This window comes from Lolium perenne, chromosome 3 (assembly GCF_019359855.2).
Source record: "Lolium perenne isolate Kyuss_39 chromosome 3, Kyuss_2.0, whole genome shotgun sequence".
Classification (NCBI taxonomy): Eukaryota; Viridiplantae; Streptophyta; class Magnoliopsida; order Poales; family Poaceae; genus Lolium; species Lolium perenne.
Genome location: NC_067246.2, coordinates 278,848,688 through 278,873,555, shown reverse-complemented (window position 1 = coordinate 278,873,555; position 24,868 = coordinate 278,848,688).

Here is a 24,868-nt window from a genome sequence, read left to right as displayed (position 1 = left end):
CAAGAGCTTAAACATGAGCACAACAATTGCCAAGTATCAATTTATTCAAGACATTTTAGAATTACTACATGTAGCATTTCCCAATTCCAACCATATAACATTTTAACGAAGAAGATTCAACCTTCGCCATGAATACTATGAGTAAAGCCTAAGGACATATTTGTCCATATGCAACAGCGGAGCGTGTCTCTCTCCCACACAATGAATGCTAGGATCCATTTTATTCAAACAAAACAAAAACAAAAACAAACCGACGCTCCAAGCAAAGTACATAAGATGTGATGGAATAAAAATATAGTTTCAGGGGAGGAACCTGATAATGTTGTCGATGAAGAAGGGGATGCCTTGGGCATCCCCAAGCTTAGACGCTTGAGTCTTCTTAATATATGCAGGGGTGAACCACCGGGGCATCCCCAAGCTTAGAGCTTTCACTCTCCTTGATCATATTGCATCATTTCCCTCTCTTGATCCTTGAAAACTTCCTCCACACCAAACTCGAAACAACTCATTAGAGGGTTAGTGCATAATAAAAATTCACATGTTCAGAGGTGACATAATCATTCTTAACACTTCTGGACATTGCATAAAGCTACTGTACATTAATGGATCAAAGAAATTCATCCAACATAGCAAAAGAGGCAATGCGAAATAAAAGGCAGAATCTGCCAAAACAGAATAGTTCGTAAAGATGAATTTTAAAATGGCACCAGACTTGCTCAAATGAAAATGCCCAAATTGAATGTAAGTTGCGTACATATCTGAGGATCACGCACGTAAATTGGCATATTTTTCTGAGCTACCTACAGAGAGGCAGGTCGAAATTCGTGACAGCAAAGAAATCTGTAACTGCGCAGTAATCCAAATCTAGTGTGAACCTTACTATCAAAGACTTTACTTGGCACAACAATGCATAAAACTAAGATAAGGAGAGGTTGTTACAGTAGTAAACAACTTCCAAGACTCAAATATAAAATAAAGTATTGTAGTAAAAACATGGGTTGTCTCCCATAAGCGCTTTTCTTTAACGCCTTTCAGCTAGGCGCAGAAAGTGTGTATCAAGTATTATCAAGAGATGAAGCATCAACATCATAACTTGTTCTAATAATAGAATCAAAAGGTAACTTCATTCTCTTTCTAGGGAAGTGTTCCATACCTTTCTTGAGAGGAAATTGATATTTAATATTACCTTCCTTCATATCAATGATAGCTCCAACAGTTCGAAGAAAGGTCTTCCCAATATAATGGGGCAAGATGCAATGCATTCAATATCCAAGACAACAAAATCAACGGGGACAAGGTTATTGTTAACGGTAATGCGAACATTATCAACTCTCCCCAAAGGTTTCTTTATAGCATTATCAACAAGATTAACATCCAAATAACAATTTTTCAATGGTGGCAAGTCAAGCATATTATAAATTTTCTTAGGCATAACGGAAATACTTGCACCAAGATCACATAAAGCATTACAATCAAAGTCATTGACCTTCATCTTAATGATGGGCTCCCAACCATCCTCTAGCTTCCTGGGAATAGAAGCTTCACGCTCTAGTTTCTCTTCTCTAGCTTTTATGAGAGCATTTGTAATATGTTTTGTGAAAGCCAAGTTTATAGCACTAGCATTAGGACTCTTAGCAAGTTTTTGTAAGAACTTTATAACTTCAGAGATATGGCAATCATCAAATCCAAACCATTATAATCTAAAGCAATGGGATCATCATCCCCAATGTTGGAAAGAATTTCAGCAGTTTTATCATAGACAGTTTCAGCAGTTTTAGCAGTTTTTTGTAGTTTTGCAGGCTTTGCATTAGGAGTAGAAGCATTGCCAACACCAATTATTTTACTATTGATAGTAGGAGGTGCAGCAACATATGAATCATTAACATTACTAGTGGTGGTAATAGTCCAAACTTTAGCTACATTATTCTCTTTAGCTAGTTTTTCATTTTCTTCTCTTTCCCATCTAGCATGCAATTCAGCCATTAATCTTATATTCTCATTAATTCTAACTTGGATGGCATTTGCTGTAGTAACAATTTTATTTTCAATATCCTTATTAGGCATAACTTTCGATTTCAAAAGATCAACATCAGAGGCAAGACTATCAACCTTAGAAGCGAGAATATCAATTTTATTGAGCTTTTCCTCAACAGATTTGTTAAAAGCAGTTTGTGTACTAATAAATTCTTTAAGCATAGCTTCAAGTCCAGTGGGTGTGTTCCTATTATTGTTGTAATAATTCCCATAAGAATTACCATAACTGTTACCATTATTATAAGGATATGGCCTATAGTTATTACTAGAATTGTTCCGATAAGCATTGTTGTTGAAATTATTATTTTTAATGTAGTTTACATCAACATGTTCTTCTTGAGCAACAAATGAAGCTAACGGAACATTATTAGGATCAACATTAGTCCTATCATTCACAAGCATAGACATAATAGCATCAATCTTATCACTCAAGGAAGAGGTTTCTTCGACAGAATTTACCTTCTTACCTTGTGGAGCTCTTTCTGTGTGCCATTCAGAGTAATTAATCATCATATTATCTTGAAGCTTTGTTGATTCACCAAGAGTGATGGACATAAAGGTACCTCCAGCAGCTGAATCCAATAGGTTCCGCGAAGAAAAGTTCAGTCCTGCATAAAAGGTTTGGATGATCATCCAAGTAGTCAGTCCATGGGTTGGGCAATTTTTAACCAAAGATTTCATTCTTTCCCAAGCTTGTGCAACATGTTCATTATCCAATTGTTTAAAATTCATTATGCTACTTCTCAAAGATATAATTTTAGCAGGGGGATAATATCTACCAATAAAAGCATCCTTGCATTTAGTCCATGAATCAATACTATTCTTAGGCAGAGATAGCAACCAATCTTTAGCTCTTCCTCTTAATGAGAAAGGAAACAATTTTAATTTTATAATGTCACCATCTACATCTTTATACTTTTGCATTTCACACAATTCAACAAAATTATTGAGATGGGCAGCAGCATCATCAGAACTAACACCAGAAAATTGCTCTCTCATAACAAGATTCAGTAAAGCAGGTTTAATTTCAAAGAATTCTGCTGTAGTAGCAGGTGGAGCAATAGGTGTGCATAAGAAATCATTATTGTTTGTGGTTGTGAAGTCACACAACTTAGTATTTTCAGGGGTAGCCATTTTAGCAGTAGTAAATAAAGCAAACTAGATAAAGTAAATGCAAGTAACTAATTTTTTTGTGTTTTTGATATAGAGTGCAAGACAGTAAATAAAGTAAAGCTAGCAACTAATTTTTTTGTGTTTTGATATAATGCAGCAAACAAGAAAGTAAATAAAATAAAGCAAGACAAAAACAAAGTAAAGAGATTGGATTGTGGAGACTCCCCTTGCAGCGTGTCTTGATCTCCCCGGCAACGGCGCCAGAAAAAGATGCTGGCAGTTGCCGTGGGAGTTGGAAATCTTTGTGGTGTAACTTTTCTTCGTTCCCCGGCAACGGCGCCAGAAAAAGAGCTTGATGGCGTGTAACTCACACGTTCGTTGGGAACCCCAAGAGGAAGGTATGATGCGCACAGTGATGACCCACAAGTATAGGGGATCGCAGCAGTCTTCGAGGGTAGTATAACCCAATTTATTGATTCGACACAAGGGGAGGTAAAGAATACTTATAAGCCTTAACAACTGAGTTGTCAATTCAGCTGCACCTGGAAAAGCACTAGTAACAGGAGTGATGTGAAAGTAGCAGTAATATGAGAGCAGTAGTAACAGTAACACAACAAAGAATAGCAATATGAGAGCAATGGCACCAGAAGATAGCTGATACTACTTCCAATGACATGTAGAACAAGTATATTATGATGAGAGATGGACCGGGGTTCCCAGCGATCTACACTAGTGGCAACTCTCCAATAAGTGACAAGTGTTGGGTGAACAAATTACAGTTGGGCAATTGATAGGAATCAAAGCATTAAGAAAGAACATCAAGATTATTAATCATGTAGGCATGTTTTCCGTATATAGTCGTACGTGCTCGCAATGAGAAACTTGCACAACATCTTTTGTCCTACCAGCCGGTGGCAGCCGGGCCTCAAGGGAAACTACTGGATATTAAGGTACTCTTTTTAATAGAGTACCGGAGCAAAGCATTAACACACCGTGAAAACATGTGATCCTCACATCACTACCATCCCCTCCGGTTGTCCCGATTTCTGTCACTTCGGGGCCTTTGGTTCCAGACAGCGACATGTGCATACAACTTGTAGATACAATCTAAGCAATAATTATAGAGCTCAAATCTAAGATCATGCCACTTGGGCCCTAGTGACAAGCATTAAGAATAACAAGATTGCAGCAACAATAACTTCACAAACTTTATAGATAGACTAATCATAATGTATCATCCATTGGATCCCAACAAACACAACACCGATTACATCAGATGGATCTCAATCATGTAAGGCAGCTCATGAGATCATTGTATTGGAGTACATGGGGGAGAGTATACCAACATAGCTACTGCTAGAACCCGTAGTCCATGGGGGAACTACTCACGGAGCATGGCGGAGGCGGTGGCGTTGATGGAGATGGCTTCCGGCGGCACTTCCCTGTCCCGGCAGGGTGCCGGGACAGAGTTCTGTCCCCCGAATTGGAGTTTCGCGACGGTGGCGGCGCCCCTGGAGTCTTTTTGGAGTTTCGTCAATTGGTACGGTGTTTTTAGGTCGAAAGGGATTTTATAGGCGAAGAGGCGGCGTAGGGGGCACCTGGGGGCTCCACACCATAGGGTGGCGCGGGCCCAGGCTAGGCCGCGCCGCCTTAGGGTGTGGTGGCCCTCTGGCCCCTCTCCGACTCTTCTTCGGTGTTCTGGATGCTTCCGGGAAAAATAGGAGGTTTGGCGTTGATTTCGTCCAATTCCGAGAATATTGCCCGAACAGCCTTTCTGGAACCAAAAACAGCAGAAAACAGGAACTGGCACTGTGGCATCTTGTTAATAGGTTAGTTCCGGAAAATGCATGAAATCATCATAAAGTGCAAGCAAAACATGTAAGTATTGTCATAAAACAAGCATGGAACGACAGAAATTATGGATACGTCGGGGACGTATCAGCATCCCCAAGCTTAGTTCCTGCTCGTCCCGAGTAGGTAAACGATAAAAAGAATAATTTCTGTAGTGACATGCTACTTACATAACCTTGATCATACTATTACAAAGCATATGAAATGAATGAAGTGACTCAAGGCAATGATCTATAGTTGCTAACAAGTAGATAACATATAGCAAAACTTTTCATAAAGAGTACTTTCAAGACAAGCATCAAAAGTCTTGCACAAGAGTTAACTCATAAAGCAATAAATTCAAAGTAAATGCATCGAAGCAACACAAAGGAAGATATAAGTTTCAGCGGTTGCTTTCAACTTTCAACATGCATATCTCATGGATATTGTCAACATAAAGTAATATGATGAATGCAAATATGCAAGTATGTAAGAATCAATGCACAGTTGACACAAGTGTTTGCTTCTAAGGTGGAAGGAAGTAGGTAGACTGACTCAACGTAAAGTAAAAGAAAGGCCCTTCTATGAGGGAAGCATTGATTGCTATATTTGTGCTAGAGCTTTGGTTTTGAAAACATAAAGAGAGCATAAAAGTAAAGTTTTGAGAGGTGTTTGTTGTTGTCAACGAATGGTAATGGGTACACTAACTACCTCGCCAACCGGACTTCCAAGAGCGGCTCCCATGAATTATTTGCTTGTTTATGTGGCACTCCTTCCAACCTTTCTTACACAAACCATGGCTAACCGAATCCTCGGGTGCCTGCCAACAATCTCATACCATGAAGGAGTGCCTTTTTATTTTAGTTTTATTATGATGACACTCCCCCCAACCTTTGCTTACACAAGCCATGGCTAACCGAATCCTTCGGGTGCCGTCCAACAATCACAAACCATGGAGGAGTGTCTATTTAGGTTAATTAATTTGGGACTGGGAATCCCGTTGCCAGCTCTTTTTGCAAAATTATTGGATAAGCGGATGTGCCACTAGTCCATATGAGAGTCCGTCAAAAGTAAATGACAAGGTTGAAAGCTAAACACCACATACTTCCTCATGAGCTATAAAACATTAACACAAATTGAGAAGCATTTTGAATTGTTTAAAGGTAGCACTCAAGCAATTTACTTTGGAATGGCAGGAAATACCACATAGTAGGTAGGTATGGTGGACACAAATGGCATAGTGGTTGGCTCAAGGATTTTGGATGCATGAGAAGTAATCCCTCTCGATACAAGGCTTAGGCTAGCAAGGTTGTTTGAAGCAAACACAAGTATGAACCGGTACAGCAAAACTTACATAAGAACATATTGCAAGCATTATAATACTCTACACTGTCTTCCTTGTTGCTCAAACACTTTACCAGAAAATATCTAGACCTTAAGAGAGATCAATTATGCAAACCAATTTCAACAAGCTCTATGGTAGTTCTCCATTAATAGGTTTAAACTACATGAAAAAACTTAATCATAATCTATTTGAGAGCTCAAAACAATTGCCAAGTGTCAAATTATCCACAACATATGAGGCATTTTCCTTTTCCAACCAAATAAAGATAAGTATTGTAGCTTCCAACTTTTATCATTGAACATTAAAAGTAAAACGAAGAACAAGTGTTCATATGAAAAAGCGGAGCGTGTCTCTCTCCCAAACAAGGATTGCTAGGATCCGAATTTATTCAAACACAAACAAAAATAAAAAAAAAACACACAGACGCTCCAAGTAAAGCACATAAGATGTGACCGAATAAAAATATAGTTTCAGGGGAGGAAACCTGATAAGTTGATGAAGAAGGGGATGCCTTGGGCATCCCCAAGCTTAGATGCTTGAGTATTCTTGAAATATGCAGGGATGAACCACAGGGGCATCCCCAAGCTTTGACTTTTCACTCTTCTTGATCATATATCATCCTCCTCTCTTGACCCGTTAAAACTTCCTTCACACCAAACTTCTCATAAACTTCATTAGAGGGGTTAGTACTCAAAAAATTTGAATCCACCTTGGTCCTGTAGTGGCACATTGCAAGAACTCAATAAAACATTAGCTACAGCCCTCTATGTCTAGAAAGCCTTGCTTAAAGTCCACAAGAGACAATGCAAAAAACAGAGACAAAATCTGCCAAAACAGAACAGCCAGTAAAGACGAATTTTAAATAAATACTTCCGTTGCTCAAATCAGAAAACTCAAAACTAATGAAAGTTGCGTACATATCTGAGGAACACGCACGTAAGTTGGCATATTTTTCTGATTTTTCTACAGAGAAAACAGCCCAGATTCGTGACAGATAGAAATCTGTTTCTGCGCAGAAATCCAAATCTAGTATCAACCTTCGATTAGAGGCTTCACTTGGCACAACAAAACACAAAACTAAGATAAGGAGAGGTTGCTACAGTAGTAAACAACTTCCAAGACACAAATATAAAACAAAGTACTGTAGCAAAATAACACATGGGTTATCTCCCAAGAAGTTGCTTTCTTTATAGCCATTAAGATGGGCTCAGCAGTTTTAATGATGCACTCGCAAGAAATAGTATTGGAAGCAAAAGAGAGCATCAAGAAGCAAATTCAAAACACATTTAAGTCTAACATGCTTCCTATGCAAAGGAATCTTGTAAATAAACAAGTTCATGAAAAGCAAAGTAACAAGCATAGGAAGATAGAACAAGTGTAACTTCAAAAATTTCAGCATATAGAGAGGTGTATTAGTACCATGAAAATTTCTACTACCATATTTTCCTCTCTCATAATAATTTTCAGTAGCTTCATGAACAAACTCAACAATATAACTATCACATGCAGCATGCTTCTCATGATTTCCAAACACATAATTTTTATCAAGTTCAAGAACAGTGGAATTAAAACTTTCAAACTTACTTTTATTAATAAAATAACAAGGTAGTTGATCAATCTCAAGAGATATGGGACACATAGATAAAGTTAAATCCTCTCCAATCCCATTTTCATTAGCAGTACAATTAATATTATCAAGTAACATAGGACCATCATCTAGAGCTTTATCATAAACATTTGCTAAACAAAATTCTTTAGTACCATGCATTTCGACATCAGGCACAAACAAAGCATTATCATAAGATTTATCAAAGTAGCATGGATTATCATAAATAACAGTACCATAATTATTCTCACAAGTATTACTCGTAGGTAGTATTTCAAGAGAATCCACAGGAACATAACATTCAACCTCTTTCGGTAAGCATGGAGGACAATCAAATAGTGTAAGAGATGAAGAGTTACTCTCATTAGAAGGTTGGCATGGGTAGCTAATCCATTCTTCCTCCTTTTGTTCATCGCTCTCCTCTTCTTTTTCATCCAATGAGCTTCCAGGTTCATCAATTTCCTCCTCTTTTTCATCCAATGAGCTTTCAGGTTCATCAGTTTCTTCTTCCACAGGTTCCTGCAAATTGTGAGTGCATTCTTGTGCATTAATGTGTCTCTCTTTATAATCAAGGATATAAGGATTCCTACTGTAGCATTCTATGCAAGAATTAAGGATAGTAGAGACATAATCTTTAAGGTCCTTACAAATAGCACAAGTTTCGTAATTCTCAACCATGAAGGATTCTATCTCGGAGGCTCCCATAAATAAGACAAATTGTTCTACCTCTTCGAACCCATAATGAATATAGCAATTCCGATTATAGTTCTTAATTAAAAATTCCTCACTAAAGCCACATTGAAATTTAAGATGTTTAGTATCCTGTTGAGAGCAACAGTTTATATCATGGCGTCTAAGCAAGATTCTAGCCATTGTATTTAATTTCTCTATCATAGCACTCATTATTTTACCAGTTCTTGATTCTCTATAATTATTATAACATTCTATAAGCTCCAAGTAGGTTGTAGGTTCTCCCATAACAGCAGTTTTTAATTTTTTGGTTTTTCAAATTTTTATGGATTTTTGGGTATATGAGACAAATAAAACAAGACAAAAATAAACTAAGCAAAAGTAAACTACGCAAAATAATACTAGACAGAAATAAACTAAGCACAAATAAACTAGACAAAAGTAAACTAAGCGAAACGAAATAAAAGAAAATAAAAACAGCGAGAGAGGTAGAGTGTACTCCCCAGGTGAACTTATGAGTAGAGCTATGCCTCCCCGGCAACGGCGCCAGAAAACAGTCTTGATGACCCACAAGTATAGGGGATCGCAGCAGTCTTAGAGGGTAGTATAACCCAATTTATTGATTCGACACAAGGGGAGGTAAAGAATACTTATAAGCCTTAACAACTGAGTTGTCAATTCAGCTGCACCTGGAAAAGCACTAGTAACAGGAGTGATGTGAAAGTAGCAGTAATATGAGAGCAGTAGTAACAGTAACACAGCAACAGTAATAGCAATATGAGAGCAATGGCACCAGAAGATAGCTGATACTACTTCCAATGACATGTAGAACAAGTATATTATGATGAGAGATGGACCGGGGTTCCCAGCGATCTACACTAGTGGCAACTCTCCAATAAGTGACAAGTGTTGGGTGAACAAATTACAGTTGGGCAATTGATAGGAATCAAAGCATTAAGAAAGAACATCAAGATTATTACTCATGTAGGCATGTTTTCCGTATATAATTAAATGCGTGCTCGCAATGAGAAACTTGCACAACATCTTTTGTCCTACCAGCCGGTGGCAGCCGGGCCTCAAGGGAAACTACTGGATATTAAGGTACTCTTTTTAATAGAGTACCGGAGCAAAGCATTAACACACCGTGAAAACATGTGATCCTCACATCACTACCATCCCCTCCGGTTGTCCCGATTTCTGTCACTTCGGGGCCTTTGGTTCCAGACAGCGACATGTGCATACAACTTGTAGATACAATCTAAGCAATAATTATAGAGCTCAAATCTAAGATCATGCCACTTGGGCCCTAGTGACAAGCATTAAGAATAACAAGATTGCAGCAACAATAACTTCACAAACTTTATAGATAGACTAATCATAATGTATCATCCATCGGATCCCAACAAACACAACACCGATTACATCAGATGGATCTCAATCATGTAAGGCAGCTCATGAGATCATTGTATTGGAGTACATGGGGGAGAGTATACCGACATAGCTACTGCTAGAACCCGTAGTCCATGGGGGAACTACTCACGGAGCATGGCGGAGGCGGTGGCGTTGATGGAGATGGCTTCCGGGGGCACTTCCCCGTCCCGGCAGGGTGCCGGGACAGAGTTCTGTCCCCCGAATTGGAGTTTCGCGATGGTGGCGGCGCCCCTGGAGTCTTTTTGGAGTTTCGTCAATTGGTACGGTGTTTTTAGGTCGAAAGGGATTTTATAGGCGAAGAGGCGGCGCAGGGGGGCACCTGGGGGCTCCACACCATAGGGTGGCGCGGGCCCAGGCTAGGCCGCGCCGCCTTAGGGTGTGGTGGCCCTCTGGCCCCTCTCCAACTCTTCTTCGGTGTTCTGGATGCTTCCGGGAAAAATAGGAGGTTTGGCGTTGATTTCGTCCAATTCCGAGAATATTGCCCGAACAGCCTTTCTGGAACCAAAAACAGCAGAAAACAGGAACTGGCACTGTGGCATCTTGTTAATAGGTTAGTTCCGGAAAATGCATGAAATCATCATAAAGTGCAAGCAAAACATGTAAGTATTGTCATAAAACAAGCATGGAACGACAGAAATTATGGATACGTCGGGGACGTATCACACAGCAGCAAGTTTTCCCTCAGAAAGAAACCAAGGTTTATCGAACCAGCAGGAGCCAAGAAGCACGTTGAAGGTTGATGGCGGCGGGATGTAGTGCGGCGCAGCACCAGAGATTCTGGTGCCAACGTGGAACCTGCACAACACAACCAAAGTACTTTGCCCCAACGAAACAGTGAGGTTATCAATCTCACCGGCTTGCTGTAACAAAGGATTAGATGTATAGTGTGGATGATGATTGTTTGCAGAAAACAGTAGAACAAGTATTGCAGTAGATTGTATTCGATGTAAAAGAATGGACCGGGGTCCACAGTTCACTAGAGGTGTCTCTCCCATAAGATAGCATGTTGGGTGAACAAATTACAGTCGGGCAATTGACAAATAGAGAGGGCATGACCATGCACATACATGATATGATGAGTATTGTGAGATTTAATTGGGCATTACGACAAAGTACATAGACCGCTATCCAGCATGCATCTATGCCTAAAAAGTCCACCTTCAGGTTATCATCCGAACCCCTTCCAGTATTAAGTTGCAAAACAACAGACAATTGCATTAAGTATGGTGCGTAATGTAATCAATAACTACATCCTTAGACATAGCATCAATGTTTTATCCCTAGTGGCAACAGCACATCCACAACCTTTGAACTTTCTGTCACTGTCCCAGATTTAATGGAGGCATGAACCCACTATCGAGCATAAATACTCCCTCTTGGAGTTAAGAGCAAAAACTTGGCCAGAGCCTCTACTAATAACGGAGAGCATGCAAGATCATAAACAACACATAGGTAATAGATTGATAATCAACATAACATAGTATTCTCTATCCATCGGATCCCGACAAACACAACATATAGAATTACAGATAGATGATCTTGATCATGTTAGGCAGCTCACAAGATCCGACAATGAAGCACATGAGGAGAAGACAACCATCTAGCTACTGCTATGGACCCATAGTCCAGGGGTGAACTACTCACTCATCACTCCGGAGGAGACCATGGCGGTGAAGAGTCCTCCGGGAGATGAATCCCCTCTCCGGCAGGGTGCCGGAGGTGATCTCCAGAATCCCCCGAGATGGGATTGGCGGCGGCGGCGTCTCTGGAAGGTTTTCCGTATCGTGGCTCTCGGTACTGGGGGTTTCGTCACGAAGGCTTTAAGTAGGCGGAAGGGCAACGCGGGGGGCCACACGAGGGCCCCACACGCCAGGGCCGCGCGGCCAAGGGCCAGGCCGCGCCGCCCTGTTGTGTCGGCGCCTCGTGGCCCCACTTCCTTTCCCGCTCGGTCTTCTGGAAGCTTCGTGCAAAAATAGGACCCTGGGCGTTGATTTCGTCCAATTCCGAGAATATTTCCTTACTAGGATTTCTGAAACCAAAAACAGCAGAACGCAGCAACTGGCTCTTCGGCATCTCGTTAATAGGTTAGTGCCGGAAAATGCATAAATACAACATATAATGTATATAAAACATGTAGATATCATCAATAATGTGGCATGGAACATAAGAAATTATCGATACGTCGGAGACGTATCAGTCTTCATTTGCATTATTTGCAAAAATGAGTGATCATGTACCATCTTACAGTTTGGATCATCTGTCCTAAGCCTATCACATCTAAGCCATATCCTCTTCCTACTCCGAGTGCACCTATTCCCTGTCAAAATCCAATTCTGGCTCTGTTTTCTGCTTCACTGGAAGTTCCGGTCGTTCGGACCGGTACTTCCGGCTAGATCCTACCTGCCAGCATCTTCCCGCTGTTCTGTCCGTGCGGATTTTGTGGGACCGGAAGTTCCGGCTCCAACGAGCGGAACTTCCACCCTTACGATCTTCCCACTTAACCAGCCGGGGACGGGGAGGCAGTTCCTGCCCCCACTTTTCCCCCACATCAGATCTGCTCGTGCTCTTCTCCTCCCTGTGGCGGCTGCATCTTCTCCGGCCAGATCTTCTTCCTCCGGCGACCTCCGCCGGATCGGCTCCGTGGATTGGCATCCCCTCCCTCTCCTCCACCATGGATCCTCCCGGTTTGTGCCCTTTCCCTCTCTATGTGTGGGTAGACCTCACTAGATGAACTATAGGGCATACTCTAGGTTAAGCTTTGGTAGAATCTCTCTAGATGCCGATTCTATGCTAGATCTTGCCTAGGATGTTGAAGTACTGCAGTTCACAATGCCATTGTCGCGAATCTGGTGGGAAATCTAGCTGGCCTCGGTTCGTCGTGGTGAACAGACAGATGCCATGGGATGGCTTATCTTGGGGCCGAATGGACGCTAGAGGATTCGGGGGAGGGTTTTTGATATAGATGGAGAGGTTTCCGGATGGATTCCTCAAGAACTTGGCCTTGGCCGAAGATGGAAGATGATGAACTCAAGAGCAAAGACAGCACTAGATCTCTCTATTTCTTGGTCATAAGAGCTTACAGGTTTCTGTGTACAGCGTAACACACTCAACGTACCCGCGATGGGGTGTGCCCCCTCTCCTCATATAGGGGAGAGGGTGGCTTACAGGGGAAGAAACCCTAAGAAACCCTAATGGGATCTTTGACTGGACAAACTACTTTACAAAGCTACTTTAGCTACCGGTGAGGCCGGTATGCCTTTAATCAGAAGCTGTGACATCCTCCGGCACCTTTTACGTCATCCTTTGCCTTTGGCGTCATGGCTTCGATTAAAGCTGAAGTGCTTCGCTCATCTTTGTCTTCTAGCTCTGGAGAGCATCTTTGACCAGTCTTGCCGACGTGCTACAGTGTAGCCTGTTCCGGTAGTTCCGGTATGTTCTTAGCTAGTTCCGGTACCCCCCTCCTGGGATACTGGTATGATTCTCTGAATCAACCTTTGTTATCCAGAATAACACTTAAACCGGTACTTTGATGGCTAAAACCATCCGGTTTTGGCATGCCTTTGGAATACCGGGGGTCATCCCCCCGACATTAGTCCCCGAAGCTGGTATAGTCCGGTGGATCCTATCCAATAGACCATGCCAGTTTCTCTTTTCTCAAGGTACCGGTTTAACCCTTCCGGAATCTGGATCGAACTCTTCGGCGTTTTTGCCGACCTTTTGTCCTCGTACCGATTTTCTCTGGTATCTCTGTCATTAAACCTTTCCTCGACGAAGTCGAGAATATCTCGGGTACCGCGCCTGTCAGTGACATGCGCACTGTGCCTGGCGCGCGACAGTGTCAGTGGTCACTTCGGTTTGTCTTGTGCGCCAGCATTTATGTCGCCGCACCAGATCCGCGTTGCCGTTCAGGATCCGTGTGGCCTCCCTGTGTCCTCGTATTTTTGGCGCCTGTATCCGCACGCCACGTGGCGGCCCACGAACCGAACCGCTGCGGCTCAGCGGTTGCCGGCCCACTTCTCCTTCTTCCTATATAACTGTGGTGCGGTTCCACTTCGTCTTCTTCTCCGCATTTGCCCCCTTTCCTGCGCACAGAGCTCTTCGCCCCCTTGCGCTCCCGTCTCTGCCGTCCGCCGCCAGAGCACTGCTGCCGACGAACCAGTGCCGCTCCCGTTGCGCTGAAGGTCACCGCCGCGCAGAGAGCCTCCGACGCTCCTTCGCCGCCGCTGCCTCGAGCTTTCTTCGGCGGCTTCCGCCCCTCTTTGTCGCCGGCCTTCGTCGACGACTGCGATCCCGCTACGCCTCCGGCGACCCTCTTCCTCACGTCTCCCACTGCCTCAAGTGAGCCCCAATGCCTGTTTGCCCTGTTCTCTTTTGCTTTCCAATTCTTGGGCCGGTAGTGTATTTACTTCTTCCTTTTCCTTTGCTTTTCCTCTTACTCGTAGATCTTCGGGCAAGGCTAGGCTTTGGGAAACTTGTTTCTAGGTAGAGTTCGGCATCTTTCGACTTGTATGTCTAGCGAAGACTATCTTTCCGAATAAAACTCCAGTAGTCACCAAAGCGAAGCTTCCGACGGGCTCTCCGCTGAACTGGCCCGGATGGAGACCTCGTCATCTGCTCCAGCGGTAGGTTCCGGGAGAGGCCAAGAAGCCAGTAGCTCCGGCCAAGGTTCCGGAGTGGATCTGTCCGGCATCACCCGCGGAGCCTGGAAAGGCTCAGATGTTGTGCAGCGAGACATCGACTGGCTGTACCGCTCCCGGAGGATACCGGCACAAGTATCATGCCGGATTCCACGCGATGAGGTGGAACCTGATCCTGGACCTGGGGAGTTCGTTGTTTTTGTTTCTCACTTCGAACGCGGATTCGGCCTTCCGGCCTGTGACTTTTTTCGTGAATTTCTCGACTTCTACAAACTTCAACCCCACCATCTTCCTAGCAACGCCATCTTCTATCTTTCTTGCTACGTTTCTTTCATGGAGGCCTACATTGGCCTCCTTCCCACAAAAGAAGCATTTGCCCGCTTCTTCAACCTTCGGATCAACTCGATCCAAGGTAAAGACATCCCTAAGCCCAAGCCTCCGGTGCGATGCGGCTCCTGCATCGTGGGTTCCCGCCAGGGGAGCCCCTTCTTCAAGTTTTCCGGCTTGGATTCCTGCCGTGCCTGGTAGGAGACTTTTTTCTATGTGAGGAACAAAGGTTCCTCGGATTTCATTAACCTGCCGGCCTACAATCCGGCGACTCCAACGAGGGCGAACTGGGGGTTCAATCCGGGAACCGATCTTATCGAAACCAACCGGGTTGTTCGCTTCCTCGAGAATCTCAAGAAGGAGACAAAAATCTGCTCTGACGATATCATCCGCGTGTTTATCTCACGCCGACTGCTTCCCTTTCAGCGCCGAGCTCACAAGATGAGCCAGATGATCGGCCACCGCGATCCTACCAAGATCACCGGCTTGCCCCTGAGCAAAGAGGACATAGCGCTCAAGGCCAGGCAAATTTGTAACACGGACATGCCTCTAGATTGGGAGTGGGGCTTTCTTCCTCTTTGTGCCAAGAATCCCCCAACTGCCGAAGTAAGAACTTAAGCAATCCGGATTGTGCCTCCGGTATACTTTTGATGTGTAGCTCACTGTCTTTTTCTTCTTCAGGCCCACGATCGGTTTCCTCGCATCGACGCTGAAGCTCGAGCTCCTTGCGAGAGGCGTTACTTGGACGAAGTAGACCCGGACCATTACGTGGTCTGGACCAAGAACAAGATGGGCCGCACCCATACTCCTCGCCCTGGTAATATTTCTGGCAAGGACTCCGGTTCGGATGATGAGGTTGTCGTGCTTGAGGTATTTTGCTCTTTCGCTTTCTCATGTATCACTTTTCTGTAGATGCTCCCTCAGCTAGCGCCAACCCACAGGTTGTGGAGCGCGCTGTACCGATACAGGCCGAGGTAGGCCATGAGTTTTTGGAGAAGCTCACCTCCCAAGGCCGCAAGAACAAGGCGCCCACGCCCGAGGCCGGTTCCAGCGAGGCTCCTCCCGCCAAACGCTGCCGGCAGGAAGTCATTGGCGGGAGAAAAGTCTCCACCAAGCACTACCGGAAACGGGAGATGCCGGTGGCTACCGGGTAAGTTTCCGATTTCACTTTCTATTTTTCTCTTGACTTTGTTTTCTGACTATCTTTTTCCGGTTGCCTTTTCTGAACTTGTTCCCTTTTTATTTTTCCAGGCCTGCCCTGAAGATCTCCAAGAGCGCCTCTGGCATGAGGCCGGAGAGCTCCGAGGACGCCACCAGGACCTCTACTCCTCCTCAGCCAAGTCCGGTACCATCTGGTGCCGGCAATCCTTCTGCCTCCCCTCTGGGGGGCAACACAAGTTCGGGGCGCGCAGCCCCTAAATCTCTAGATCACCGCGCGGAGGAGGACTTTGTCTCCCCTCCAGAAGCCCAAGACACCGTCGCCAGCAACATCAGCGCCGGCACCGAAGATGGCGGACAGGCGGAACCTTTGATTCCTTTTGTCCAGAAAAAGAAGAAGAAGACTTCCACTTCCTCCCCCTCCAAGGTCGTGCTGGATTCTTCCGAGCCGTCCAGCTCCGCTCCGGCAAAGGACGCTCCCGAAGCTCCTGCGCCAAACAAACCTGCGCCAACTCCTCCTCCGGCAACCTAAGCCGGCAAACCGGCGGCCGCCCAGCCAACACCGCCAGAGAGCGGCAAGCTCACCGCCCAGCAACTTGTTGCGGTGGTGACCGCGTCCACCGCTCCTTCTTCCGGCTCGCAGACACTAGTTCTGCATGCCGGCCGCGTCGCCATTGTGGCCGGTGAAACGGCCTCTGCCCAAGCAGGCCGGATCACCGAGTTCCGCCGCGGAGGAGCGGAGCTTGGTCATCTGCTTGATTACGCTGAAAAGTGGAATCAGGCGGATCTGACGCTGGCGACGCGCGGCCTCGGCAAGGACAAGTTGCCGCTGGTCGACCCCTCTGGTCCTCGGAGCATGATGAACCACAAGTATAGGGGATCGCAACAGTCTTCGAGGGAAGTAAAACCCAATTTATTGATTCGACACAAGGGGAGACAAATAATACTTGAAAGCCTTAACAGCGGAGTTGTCAATTCAGCTGCACCTGGAAACAGACTTGCTCGCAAGAGTTTATCAGTAGTAACAGTTTTATAGCAGTAGTAGTGGTGAAATAACAGCAGCAGAGTAACAAAGACAGCAGTAGTGATTATAGTAAACAGCAGGATTAAAATACTGTAGGCACAGGGATGGATGAACGGGCGTTGCATGGATGAGAGAAACTCATGTAACAATCAAAGCAGGGCATTTGCAGATAATAATAAAACGGTATCCAAGTACTAATCAATCAATAGGCATGTGTTCCATATATAGTCGTACATGCTCGCAATGAGAAACTTGCACAACATCTTTTGTCCTACCAGCCGGTGGCAGCCGGGCCTCTAGGGAATCTACTGGAAATTAAGGTACTCCTTTTAATAGAGCACCGGAGCAAAGCATTAACACTCCGTGAACACATGTGATCCTCACATCACCGCCTTCCCCTCCGGTTGTCCCAATTTCTGTCACTTTGGGGCCTCGGGTTCCGGACAGCAACATGTGTATACAACTTGCAGGTAAGATCATAAAACAATGAATATCATCATGAAACAATAACATGTTCAGATCTGAGATCATGGCACTCGGGCCCTAGTGACAAGCATTAAGCATAACAAGTTGCAACAATATCATAAAAGTACCAATTACGGACACTAGGCACTATGCCCTAACAATCTTATGCTATTACATGACCAATCTCATCCAATCCCTACCATCCCCTTCAGCCTACAGCGGGGGAATTACTCACACATGGATGGGGGAAACATGGCTGGTCGATGGAGAGGCGTCGCTGGTGATGATGGCGATGATCTCCTCCAATTCCCCGTCCCGGCGGAGTGCCAGAACGGAGTTTCTGGTCCCGAGACGGAGTTTCGCGACGGTGGCGGCGTACTAGATGGTTTCTGGCGATTTCTTCTAAGCCCCCGTGCGTTTTTAGGTCGAAGGCATTAAGTAGTCCGAAGGAGGGCGTCGGGGGCCAGCCGAGGCGGCCACACAACAGGGCGGCGCGCCCCCCTCCTGGGCCGCGCCGTCCTAGTGTGTGGGGCCCTCGGGCCCCCACCTGGCTTGCCCTTCTGGCTCCGTCAATATTCTGGGAAAATAGGACCTTTCGCATAAATTATGAGGATTTTCCTGAAAGTTGGATTTCTGCACAAAAACGAGACACCATAGCAATTCTGCTGAAAACAGCGTTAGTCCATGTTAGTTGTATCCAAAATACACAAATTAGAGGCAAAACAATAGCAAAAGTGTTCGGGAAAGTAGATACGTTTTGGACGTATCAACTCCCCCCAAGCTTAGCTTATTGCTTGTCCTCAAGCAATTCAGTTGACAACTGAGTGCGATAAAAGAACTTTCACGAACACATTTGTTCATATGATGTAAATATTCTCATGACATGGCAAGTACTTAAGCAGTTCATAATAAGATACATGCAAATAAAATCATCTAATAGCTATGTCAATCATGGAAAGGGTACCAACAAATTAATAATGAGCATCATGAATCATGTCTATCAGCAGGATTGCAATGTTCATAGAATGATATGATAAAGTGGTATCTCGCTTGCCCGTATTTGTACAGCAAAACATAAATGCTTGGGCACCTTTGAGGTTCATGAGAAGACTGGAAGTAGAGGTTATCAAAGATTAAAGCATCAAAGTTATACCACAATTAATCACATTTTGGGACAAGCATATTATACTAAGAATGACAGTTGTGCTCTCAAGAAAGTGCTCAAAGAAAGGATGGAGACTCAATGTAAAAGTAAAAGATTGACCCTTCGCAGAGGGAAGCAGGGATTAACATGTGCTAGAGCTTTTCATTTGTAAAACAGGAGTAAAATTATTTTGAGAGGTGTTTGTTGTTGTCAACGAATGATAGTGGGTACTCTAACTACCTCGTCAACCAGACTTTCAAGAGCGGCTCCCATGAAGGACGTTATCTCTACCAGCAAGGTAAATCATCCCTCTTCTCTTTTGTTTACACACGTATTTTAGTTTCATTATGGATGACACTCCCCCCAACCTTTGCTTACACAAGCCATGGCTAACCGAATCCTCGGGTGCCTTCCATCAATCACATACCATGGAGGAATGTCTATTTGCAATTTAAGTTGCTTACTGATAAATCAGGGCAAAACATGTGAAGAGAATTATTAATGAAAGTTGATTAATTGGGGCTGGGAACCCCGTTGCCAGCTCTTTTTACAAAATTATTGGATAAGCGGATGTGCCACTAGTCCATTATGAAAGTCCTGTTATCACCAGATTTTGGTCAAATCAGGAGGTGGGCCGTAAGAGAGATGGGCTTGGAAGATTACACGTGGAGGATCTCTGAAGCGGCCTTGCACGAGGAGTTTGGGCTGAGTTGCCCGTGTATCTTTAATTATGGTAGATTGTATCTTAGATTGAAAGTTAGAGTTTGTATCGTGTACGGTGGGATTATTCCCACGTTAGAAAGTCCCCTGGACTATAAATATGTACCTAGGGTTTATGGAATAAACAACAACCAACGTTCAACCAAACAAATCAATCTCGGCGCATCGCCAACTCCTTCGTCTCGAGGGTTTCTACCGGTAAAGCGACATGCTGCCTAGATCGCATCTTGCGATCTAGGCAGCACAAGCTCCACGTTGTTCATGCGTTGCTCGTACTGAAGCCTTGTTGATGGCGAGCAACGTAGTTATCATAGATGTGTTAGGGTTAGCATAGTTCTTCGCGTAACATGCTATCGTAGTGCAACCCTTGCATGTCTAGCCGCCCTCACACCTATCTTAGGTGTGGGGGCGGCACCCCGCTTGATCATTATTTAGTAGATCTGATCCGTTACGATTGCTCCTTGTTCTACAAGGATTAGTTTAATATCTGCAATAGTTAGGCCTTACAAAGGGGGGGAGGATCCAGCGGCACGTAGGGTGTCGTTCGCTAGTCCTAAACAGGATGTTCCGGGGATCAACTTCATGTTGGTTTTTAGGCCTTGTTTAGGATCGGCTTACGATCACCGTGCGTGGCCGCGAGGCCCAACCTGGAGTAGGATGATCCGATTATACGGTGAAAACCCTAAATCGTCGTAGATCTAATTAGCTTTATCTTGATCAAGCAGGACCACCATATATTCGTGCACCCCGTACGAATCATGGGTGGATCGGCTCCTTGAGCCGATTCACAAGATAACCTGAGAGCCGATCGAGGCTCGTATTTAATGTTTACGTGTATGCCATGCAGGAAACTAAGCGAGGCATCTCCATCACCTTCCTGACCAGGTATAGGTCAGGTGGCACGCCCTTGCAATCAGCATCGGACGTGTGACCAGAAGGCTTTGCGGGCCGTCGCTCGGAGGGACCTCAGCCAGCCGCAGCTCTAGGTTGTTCCCGGCTCTACGGTGTTGCCCGTCGCTGCCCGCCGGTGGGTTTTGACAGTCAACACATTCTGGCACGCCCGGTGGGACAAGCTTCTACATCAACCACATCGCCATCTACATCTGAGATGGCGGACGGCACGCCAGTCACCTACGAGGAGCTGCCCGATGAGCTCAAGAAGAGGTATGACGAGATCAAAGTCACCCTCAAAGCCGACCTCATCGGCTCTTTCCAGAGAACCCGTTCACATGGCATCAGATGGAAGGGGTTCTCACCGCAAGGTGCACTCGATGGGATAGACCTCTCTGCCCCGTCGGAGGAACGCACCAGGTCCCTGCGGCAGGAGATCAACTACTTGGTGGCTCACTCGCTACATCGTCACTCTGAGAACCTGGTCAACACGTTGGAGCATGTCGCTCTTCGCGTGATCCAGGAGATCATGAGGCACCAGTACTCGCCGTCAGGACCAGCTCTCGGGACACATCAAGGAGAGTTGCCACTCCAGTCCCGTCCACCGCTGCCATATGTGTTGGCAGCACCAGAAGTGCCGGCTACACCGGCATTCATCGTCTACAAGATTGGTGGTGACCCTAGTGACTACCAGTTCTTGCCTGAGGCGCCTAAGGAGATCCCTCACGGGTACACGTGCACGTATGTGCCAGATTGTGGCAACTGGGCACTCACAAACCAGGCCACAACATCAGGGACTTCTGGGAAAACAGGAGGGACGTCAGCGACAGAGCTTGAGAAGCAGACGTGGCTAACTAAGTACGCCACCCCGACGAACCTCCAGAGCTCAACTCCTGCAGATGGATCAGAGCTGGAAAAGCAAACATGGCTGGCTAAGTACGCCACCCCGGCGAATCTTTAGAGTTCAACTCCTGCAGCCAGCACAGCGGATCAGATCAGTACCATACTGAGAGACCAGTTCGGCATGGTGCCGAAAAGGAGGGCAATCGGCTATTCCAAGCCGTACCCCGACGACTACGAGATGATCCCGCTGCCACCTAAATATCGGCTCCCTGATTTCTCCAAATTCAGTGGATCAGATGGTTCCAGCTCCATCGAGCACGTCGGCCGATATTTGGCGCAACTAGGACCGGCTTCATTGTCGGATCAACTACGCGTGAGGCTCTTCTCACAGTCCCTCACGGGATCGGCTTTCGGATGGTATACCTCTTTGCCACCAGACTCCATCCGGACTTGGAAGCAGTTGGAAGAGCAGTTCCATATGCAGTACCATTCAGAGGCTTCCGAGTCCGGCATTTCCGATCTAGCACAACTACGTCAGAAGCACGGAGAAACTGTGACAGAATACATCCAGCGCTTCAGGAATCTTAGGAACCGATGTTATTTGGTTCGTATAACTGAAAAAGAAAGCGATCGAGTTGGCGTGTAGAGGCCTTGCAACACAGCTCAAGGACATGGCCTCCCAAGCAGATTATCCCTCACTTTGGCGCACATGGTTCGAAACTATCAGCATATGAACAGCGCCACCCGGACCTGTACCAAGACAAGTTCAAGCGTGCAGTAGTCCTGGTCGATGCAGAGGAAGACGAAGTTCCTGCGGGAGACCAAGAGGTAGCAGTGGCTGAATGGACTCGGGGAGGAACCCCCGTGTCCTGCAAATGGGTAAAGCCACCGGGCCCACCCAGGGGATTTGATTTTGACGTGACCAAGACTGAGCAAATCTTCGACCTCCTGCTCAAGGAGAAACAGTTGATGATGCCTGAAGGTCTCAAATTCCCCACGGTGCAAGAGCTGAACGGAAAGCCATACTGCAAATGGCACAACTCGCTCTCCCATGCCACCAACGACTGCAGGGTATGGCGTCAGCACATCCAAGCGGCGATAGAAAAAGGGCATCTAATTTTCAACCAATACGCCATGAAGGTCGACACCCAGCCCTTCCCCGCCGTTAACATGGTAGAGTGCACTTACCCTGAAGGTTGCCAGCCAGGATCCTCGTTCAGCATCAACATGGTAGGACCTGGGAACCACTCTGGCAAAGATGGAGACGAGGGCAGCTGCTCTCGTAGCAAGGACACAGAGGAGGCCGCTCCACGCGATCGGCTCCATCATGATGGCAAGCGCTACGTCACAGAGGGAGAAGTGAAGAACATAAGATATCAGCAACCCCTCTCTGATCACCTCCTCAACAAATATGTGAGTCAGTATGACCAACGACGACGGTCCAGCTATGATGATGAAGGAGATCGTCTGGCTAGAGAAGCCAGAAGATATCGTCAGCATGATCATGAGGAGGAGGAGCACGAGCGCCGTGCCACGGAAAAATCAAGGGAGCAAGATGACAACGCCAGGCACTGGGACTGCCCCTTCTTCAGACACTGCTGGGATTCAGGAATGAGCCGATTGCCCACAATCGGCAATTGCCCAGAATGCAACCAGAAGAAGAAGGAGGCAGCCAACGTGTCTGTGTTCAGGCGCTTAGGGCCTCTCCCACCACAAAGCAAACGTGCTGAGTCCCCTCGGTGGGCAGATCTCAAGGATTCCGAAGACGAGGGACAAGAAGAAGAAGAAGACAGGTACCACCGGCCAAGGTGGTGCCCTGATGGACTCAGCCGTTCACAAAAGCGCAGGGTTCAGCGATTGCGCGGCCTGGAGGAAGCCGAAAGGTTATACCTGCATACTTTAAGGAAGGCACGACCTGATCTGGCTGCGAAAGTTCAGCGGACCCTGGATGAAGAGGGTCGTCCACGGAAAATGGAGTGGCGCCCCAAGCAAAGGAAAGCCGATGATGAAACATCGGCTGGTACGAACATGGTGCTCGTCCTTCCGACGGAACTTAGTGCCCCACGATTCTACGATGCACTCAAGGTGGACGACAGCAGGCGCATCAAGTCAGAGGTTGGGCTGGTTTTATCCACCAGCCTGACCGAGTAGCAAGATTAAACCAATGAGCAAACGGGGTGAGGCTGATCCTTGTGATCGGCCCCATAAATTATGAAGGAACATTACAGAACCTTCAGTCAGCGCTCCAATGGATATGGAGGCCGATTCCAGCAATCGGCCAAAATTATCTTCACCACGAGTTCTGCTGGTGTTCAGCAACGATCCACTGGGCAGCGGCCACGTCGGCAGATGAAAGTCAGCACGAATCCTTACGGAGCCGACGTGCAAGTGCAGTGCCCTGGCTAGCCATAGAAGCCGATATCTGCAGTCATTTGGCAGATTCGGCTCGGGGGGGCATACAGTCAGATGAACATGTGCAGATAAACGTGTGTAAACATGCGTGCAGTGAAACATTGGGGGCCGATTAAGAAAAATCGGCCAAATAAAAAAAAAATTTGCGCAAGAAGCGAAGCCGATGCGCAGCCATCGACTCTAGTACAGTTACACAAGACCAAGACCTACTGGCTATATGCTCAAAGTTTACATCAACATCGACGTTCAGTAGAAAAAAGCTGATCAGCGACCTGTGCATCCTCGCCGGTATTCTCGTCTTGATTAAGGCTCGGGGGGCAGCTCGCCCTAAAATATCTTTAGAGAGCCGATTTTGATGGAATCGGCTGTTTTTGCATTACAACGTGGAAACCAATGGTGACGCAGTTGGCTCGCTTTGGATGGGGCTCGGAGGGCGACTCGCCCGAGAGGTTCTTGGCTTTGGGAGCCGATTTTGTTGGAATCAGCTGGTTCTACGTTGCAGCTGTTCGGCGGAATGATGCTTGATTACAGAGTCATCAGTTTCAGCATCGAAGCTGATTCAGCAACAGTTCCGGGATTCTCTTGGGAACGTCCGCTCAGAATCAAAGGAAGCCGGTCTGCTGCGATCGGCTGCACCCAGTGCTATCGTCATCGGCAGGGCTAGTTAACTTGGAAGTCAACTTGGAAGGATGACTGAATTAGCTTGTCTCGCTGGTCATTAAGCATTGGTTAGCAACCGTCAAGGTCAGATGAGGAAAATCGGCTGAGTCGGCATAAAGAACATCGGCAAAATCAAAAGAAATTTTTCATTGATAATAAGATTTCTTACAAAGAGGAGCCGATTGTTCAGCAAAGGGGATAGATTGCTACTGCTAGTCTTATGCTAGTAGGTCCCTATTCTAAGGACTGTTGCCGTCTTCACCGTCGCTGAGGTAGCTGCCCTCATTGCTGCTGTCGACGAATCCCTCGGTGCTGCTACTGTGACCTTCAGCGGAGGCTTCTTTCTCGTCATCATCATCGTCCTCGTCTGACCAAGCCCAGCCCCGGATGCGTTTCGCCGGCGGTTCGTCGGAGGAGGTGTCGTCCTCCTGTTCCTTCTTCATGTCGGAGGAGATGTCTTCGTCTTCGACATCCTCTTCTTCTCTTTTGGTGACGGATGTGAATTTACCCCGGAAGGGAGGGTCGTCGTCGCCGCTCT